The sequence below is a fragment of the Oratosquilla oratoria genome, chromosome 36 (assembly GCF_046742065.1).
Source record: "Oratosquilla oratoria isolate Oo_2021 chromosome 36, ASM4674206v1, whole genome shotgun sequence".
Classification (NCBI taxonomy): Eukaryota; Metazoa; Arthropoda; class Malacostraca; order Stomatopoda; family Squillidae; genus Oratosquilla; species Oratosquilla oratoria.
Genome location: NC_134812.1, coordinates 27,691,754 through 27,699,253, shown reverse-complemented (window position 1 = coordinate 27,699,253; position 7,500 = coordinate 27,691,754). Strand labels below are relative to the sequence as shown.

The 7,500-nt window shown below is 37.9% G+C and overlaps 1 protein-coding gene across 1 annotated transcript in view; it reads left to right on the top strand.

Moving 5' to 3' along the window:
• LOC143018911 (uncharacterized) overlaps positions 1-7,500 on the top strand; it is a 364,997-nt gene that overhangs the window by 205,311 nt on the left and 152,186 nt on the right. The window lies entirely within an intron of this gene.

The window sequence follows — 7,500 nt, the reverse complement described above, 5'->3', positions numbered from 1 at the left end:
CCAACAAAAGGACGAACGTTGCTGGCTGCCATGAGGCCGCGGGTACGTGAACTCAAGGGAACGATTGACTCACTGTCTATATTTACGTGGAATTGTCACCTGAGGTGACAGAGGACTAAACTAGATAATTCTGAGAAATGGTGAGTGGAATGATATATAAAGAAGTGACCCCTCCAATATATATATATATATATATATATATATATATATATATATATATATATATATATATATGTATGTATATGTGCATGTATATATATATGTATATATGTACATGTATATATATATATATATATATATATATATATATATACATGTACTTATATATATATATATATATATGTATATATATATATACATGTACTTATATATATATATATATATATGTGTATATGTATGTATGTATGTATATATATATATATATATATATATGTATATGTATATACATATATATATGTTTATATATATATGTATATACATATATATATACATATTCATAGATATATACATGATAACTAGAAAGAGCCAAAAAATGCAAAAAGAAATAAAAAAGAAAAATCTAAGAAAGAAAATCAAAAGTATGGAACGAGAAAGAATGAAGAAGAAGAGAATGGAGAGAAGATGAAACCGGTCGGGGGGAAATCCTTAACTCAGAGCCAAATTAGTCTACTACATGTCAATTAACCCGATGAGAAATGTCGACGTCCTTACGAAGTTTATTCTCTCTAACTCATCTGAGAGAAACCCTAGATTTGAAAAGGTATTAAAGATAAAAGAAAAGAGAAATAAAGTAAATAGATAAATTAATAGATGAATAAGTAAGTAAATTAACTAATAGATTAATAACTAAATGAATGAATAAACAGATAAATAGATAAATAAACAAATGAAGATATTAACAAATGAGCAACTAAGTAAATGAATGAATTTATACATAAATAGATAAATAAATGAATGAATGAATGAATTAAATTAATGAGGAAAAGCATTTGCTATATCGTTAACACTTCATCGAGTTGTGTGGATTTTCCCGCTTCATTCATTCCAGATGTCGCTAGATGATGTTATTGATCTGTGGAATGTAACCTCTGCCCCTCTCTCAATTTAACATAGTATATTCTATTTTTTCTGGGTACTATATGACGATTTTATTCAATCGTAGGAGTGATCTTTGATTAATTAAAATGTGTTTTGGTGTGGCCAGTTATTAGGCAGCCAACTCTCTTCAGCTCTGTAGAACTCTTTACATATTTTGATCTGGTTAATACAAGGTGATTCTGTTTAGTCATTAGGGCAGTCTGGGGACAAATTGGCGTCTCAAGGGAGGTCCTCTTTCGCATATAGTCTATTTTTTTTTTTTTTTTTTTTTTTTAACAAGACCGTCTGAGGAAAAACTGATATATACAAAAGTTGTCAGAAGGCCATAGAGACTGAAGGAGAATAGGAGACGATGAAGAAGATGAGGAGGAATAAGAAGAACGAGAAAAAATGATGACAAAAAGGAGGAGAAGAAAAAGAGTAAAGTATAAGAAAGAAGATGGAGGAGAAGGAAGGAAAAAGAGGAAGAAAAAAGAAGAAAAAGAAGAAGAAAAAGAAAAGGAGGAGAAGATGGAGGAGGATGAGGATGAGGAATAAGAGTAGGAGGAGGACTAGTAAGAGGCAGACATGGAAGGTGCAAGGAGTGGAAGGATATTGAGGAAGAGAGTGAAGAGGAGTAGTATGTAGAAGCAAGAGGTGGAGGTAGAGGAGGAAGAGGAGGAGGAGAAGGAGGATGAGGAGAAGGAAGAGGAGGATGAGGAGAAGAAGGAAGAGGAGGAGGTGGAGGAAGAGGAGAAGGAAGAGGAGGAGGAGGAGGAAGAGGAGGAGGAGGAGGAGGAGGGGAAGGAAGAGGAGGAGGAAAAGGAAGAGGAGGAGGAAAAGGAGAAGGAAGAGGAAGAGGAGGAGAAGGAGGAGGAGGAGGGTGAGCAACGTGAAGATAAATGAGGCATTCATGCAAATAGATACAAAGTAAAGCTTATAAGACGAGATCTGTGACAACATTGCGAAGGAGGAACGTGAGAAGCTGAATAGAATCGACCGACATTACAGCGTGTGATGGTTACCGCCGCTCTTCTCCGCGATTAGGTCAAAACATCTTTTGAGCGACGCGAGATTGTCTCAAAGTTGAATAAACGCTGTTAAATACAGTCCGCGTGGGATTCGAATCCTCTCCCGGGAGTTGTCAATTGCAATAGGCGGCGTACTTTGTGGGTTTTGTTAAGATGAGATATAGGAGATTTTATTTGATTGAGTTAACAGGCTGTCTCGATTCACCAATCAGGATCGTCTGTCCTTAACCGTGAGTGACTGTTAAATGGTTAGAGACGGTTGCTAGGTTCTTACTAGGACTGTTTTTTATTACTTTCACTTCAAGCTTTACCAAATATTCTGAAGTCAATTATAAACAAATTCTGCTGTATTTCTGGCTGCCAGACTATTTGTATATGATGAATGAATGTCCTGTTTCTAACCTAATATAGTCGGCCTTTTTTTTAACAATCTTGCCTTTTCATTTCGTTCCATTTAATTTCATTTCATTTCCTCATCCATGAATTGGTTATAGGTTACCTTTACGAGTAATACATAATAGAAATATGAAAAGGTTATCCAATCATCTGTGAAAAAAAAATATATATTTTTCTTCTGAAACTACATTTGGATTTGTAAATTATTTCAGCAGAAATAATTTACAAATCCAAATGTAGTTTCAGAAGAAAAATAGTAGAATCCTCCTTAATAAACAATTTTCCAAATTACAACATTTCCTATGGTCAATGGTCACCAGATTGTATTTCTTCTTTTGCTATAAATAAAATGTTACCATCTACATTAGCGGTGGACAAAAATCACCAAGGTCCACGGAACGCCGGACATGTGACCTGAGCCACCAAGGTCCAAGCAATGCGTGCCGGACATGTGATCTAAGCCACCGTCCCTTCTTGCTACCTCACTGTTTCACTATAAATACACATTGTTCTCTACTCTGTAATTCATATCTGCTGAAGAGGATCACAGTAAGTGATCGAAATATACAAATATCTATATCTTCGCTTATTCTTCTCCGAAAGTGGGTCATCAGTATTATGTATATATATATATATATATATATATATATATATATATATATATATATATATATATCTTTTTCAACCACATATCCCTTTTAATTCCATACCATCGCGAACGAGACTGAGAGTCGCTCGAAGGAGGCATCCGTTGGAAATTGAAACGCGGACGAGCCGAGGATTCGAACCCAGCTAACCCGTAACAAAGTTACATTGACGTAAACCTATACGCTAATGTAACTTTGTAACGGGTTAGCTGGGTTCGAATCCTCGGCTCGTCCACGTTTAAATTTCCAACGGATGCCTCCTTCGAGCGACTCTCAGTCTCGTTTGCGATGGTATGGAATTAAAAGGGATATGTGTTTGAAAAATATATTAACTGATTACTGGGAACCATTCAGTGTGTATGTATTTACATATATGTATCTATTTCTTAATCTTGAAAAATGATTTCTCATCACTTGCTTAATTTGATCTCAGAAAAAAGAGAGAAATGTGTAAGGAAAATTGAACAAGTAAAAAATAAATTCTTCTGGACACCTCGGTTAACTTAATCTTCATCATGTGAAACGCTCACTGGCTCTGTGCATTCAAACGTAAACCTCTTACGAGTCAACAGTAATTATAAGATTAGACGAATTCCAGAGTCCTTTGACAAGATGAAATCATAAATTTAGTTGCACAGATGTGGAACGCGTTTGACCGCGTGTGTATACAGACGGCAACTAAAGTCTCAATACGAAGGATTCCGCCGATTTGAGAGATTTAAGCACGAACGCACACGTTCATGTGGATGCGTGCACACGCATGTACGTACACTTTTACGTACATGTACGTACACACAAATTTTGTAAAATCCACATGCATGCACAACTACGTATGCACGCGCGCACATAAACACGCACGGACGCACACATACGCACGCACGCGCGCACGTACATGTATGTGCACACAAGCACCCATGCACGTATGCACGCACAATTATAGGCAAGTAAATGCGGCTTAAGATGTATCAAAGGAAAACAGGCAGGCATATGCACACATGCGCACGTACATACACGTTCGCGCATACACACACACACACACACACACACACACACACACACACACACACACACACACACACACACACACACACACACACAACACATAGGTATGTACGCCACACGACCCTGTAGGTTGCAACCTCAAGATTACATGTATGTGTGTTTGTTGGATGTGTGCGCGTGCGCGTTGCATGTGTTTGTGTGTTGTATGTGTGTGTGTGCGTGTTGTATGTGTATGCGTGCGTGTGTGTGTGTGTGTGTGTGTTTGTGTGTGTGTGTGTGTGTATTTACCTAGTTGTATTTTGCGGGAGAAGAGCTATGCTCGTAGTGACCCGCAGTTGTACCTTTCCGCATCCAGTTCTTTCTTAAAATCATGTCTATTTTTAGCACTCACTGTTTTTTCTTTCAATTTGTTCCATGTATCTATTACTGTTCTTTTTCAGATCTCTTCTGTAACTGTCTTTCTTAAGTTTCTTCTCTTGTTCTCTTGTATTTCTTCTGTCCCATTTAAATAGGTCATCCCTATTAAGGATTTCCATCCCTTTCATAGTTCTGTAGATGGTTATCAAATCGCCTCTTTCTCTTCTTTGTTCTAGAGTTGATAAGTCTAGTTTGTCTAATCTTTGTTCGTATGTCAACTTGCTAAGCGTTGGTGCCATCTTTGTCATTGCTCTTTGAATTCTTTCTAGTTTGTTTATGTTTTTTTTTTCTTTTTCTTTTTTGTACTAAGTGTCCACAGTGACGCTGCATATTCTAATTTTGGTCTTACCAGTGTAGCCAGTATCTTCTTTACCATTTCCTCATCCATGTAGTCAAAGGCCACTTTCATTTATCCTATTAAATTGTAAGCTTCTCCAACCATTTGTTTACATGTTTGTCTGGTGTCATGTCGTTTGAGATAATTACTCCTAGGTCTCTTTCTGAGTTTATTTTTTGTAGCTTCCTTTGTACCAATTTTGTATTGACCCGATATTCTATATTTGCTTTTTCAAAATTATATTATACTACATTTCATAATGCTGAAATTCACTTCGTTCTTTATACTCCATTTCCAGACTTTGTCCAGGAAGGATAGTGGGTCAGGGATTGGAGATGGTTAAAGAAAATGGAGAAAAGTGGGAGGTGAGCCAGTTGTTGTTTGCGGACGACACTGCGCTTGTGGCAGGATCGGAGGAGGGATTGAGGAAGTTGGTGACAGAGTTTGGGAGAGTGTGTGATAGAAGAAAGCTGAAGATAAATGTGGGTAAAAGTAAGGTGATGAGATGTACAAGGGGTGAAAGTGGCAGTAGTCTGGAAGTGAGCATTAAGGGAGAGCGACTGGAGGAAGTGGATAGTTTTAGCTACTTGGGTGCAAATGTGGCAGGAAAAGGTGGAATGAAGGTGGAGGTAGAATGTAGATTGAGAGAAGCGAGTAAATGCCTTGGCGGATTAAAAAGTGTAATGAGGAATAGACATTTGGGAATGGATGCTAAGAGGAGACTATATGAAGGAGTGATTGTGCCAACAGCACTGTATGGGGCAGAAACATAGAACATAAGAGAGGAAGAGAGAAGGAGTTTGAATGTGTTGGAGATGAGGTGTCTGAGAAGTATGATGGGGGTTACTAGGCTGGATAGAGTGAGAAATGAGGAGGTGAGGAGGAGAACAGGGGTGGAAACGGGGTTGGGAGATAGGGTTGATGAAAGAGTATTAGGATGGTTTGGACACATGGAAAGAATGAGTGAAGAAAGACTAGTAAAAGAGGTATGGAAGGTAGATGTGGAGGGAGTGAACATGAAGGGACGTCCTAGGATGAGGTGGATGGATGGGGTGAAGGGGGCTTTGGGGAAGAGGGGAATGTCTGTTGAGGAAGGACGGGAGAGGACAGAAGACAGGGGTGAATGGAGAATGGTTGTATATGGATGATGTTGTGATGCATGAGGTGAAATGGGCGGGGGGATGGGGTTTGAGGTAGTATGTGTGAGCAAAATTTGACGCAGCCCGAAGGGATTTCTCCCCGTCTTCTCCTTTATGCATGGGGGGACGGAGAGGGGGGGTCGCCGATTTAATAAAGCGGCCTTTCTGTGGATGTGCTGTGTCTTGCGACAGTGCTTCTGACCCAGGGCAGTGGACAAGGTGCAGGGATGACCCGTCATCCAAGAGGTGCTAAGATGAGAGGGAGGGTGGTAGGGTGTGGAGTGTATTCAGGGATGGAATGGGTGGGAATGATTTTATGCCTTTTCCTTTTTGGCTACCTCCCTTGTAAGGGGGAAAAAGCCTTGGTATATGTATGTATGTCCAGGACTTCTTGAAAAGATTTGCAATCTTCCTCTGTACTTACTCTCTTCAATAGTTTCGTATCATCTACAAAGAAGTTCATATAACATTCGATACCTTCATCCATGTCGTTTATATAAACAGCAAACATTGTCGGAGTCAATACAGAGCCTGTATGCGTATGCATGTGTGTGTGTGTGTGTGTGTGTGTGTGTGTGTGTGTGTGTGTGTGTGTGTGTGTGTGTGTGCGTGCGTGTGTGTGTTTGTGTGTGTGTGTGTGTGTGTGTGTGTGTGTGTGTGTGTGTGTGTGTGTGTGTGTGTGTGTGTGTGTGTGTGTGTGTGTGTGTGTGTGTGTGTGTGTGTGTATGTGTGTGTAGAGTATATGTGTCCGTGTGTCTGTCTGTTTCTCTCTTCACCAGACATACTAATGGGCAAATCATTAAATCAAAGTATTCCCATGGGGCTTCCATGATTGAACTACGGCGGCAGTCAGCTGCAGTCCTTTGGCCCACCATAGATCTCTCCACGAAGAAACGTTGTACTCGTTTATCTAATCTTATTTTATTAATCTATTTATTTAGTTGTTTAGCAATTAATTTGTTAATTAATTATTTTTATTTATCTATTTATTCAATAGTCTATTCATATATTTATTAGTTTATTTATTGTTACAGGATTATAGAAAAGGAAAATGAGCCATCACCGGCTTTTATCTCTTATCTGCAGCAATCTTACCTAATATCCTGAAAGAGTTAAACGAATCAGGATAGAAGATATATCTAAAATCTTATATGGGGTAAAAAAAAAAAAAAAATCGCAAGCATAAATGAATAAAGCAGTAAGCAAGTAAACAAGCAAACGTATATATATATATATATATATATATAATTATATATGTATGTATGTATGTATATATATGCATATAGCTCAGTGTGTATCAAGGAGAACCTGTGACCTAAGTATACATAAATATGTATATATATATAAATGCATATATATACATACATACATACATATATAATTATATATATATATATATATATATATACATATATACTATATATGTATATATACGTATACACACACACACACGC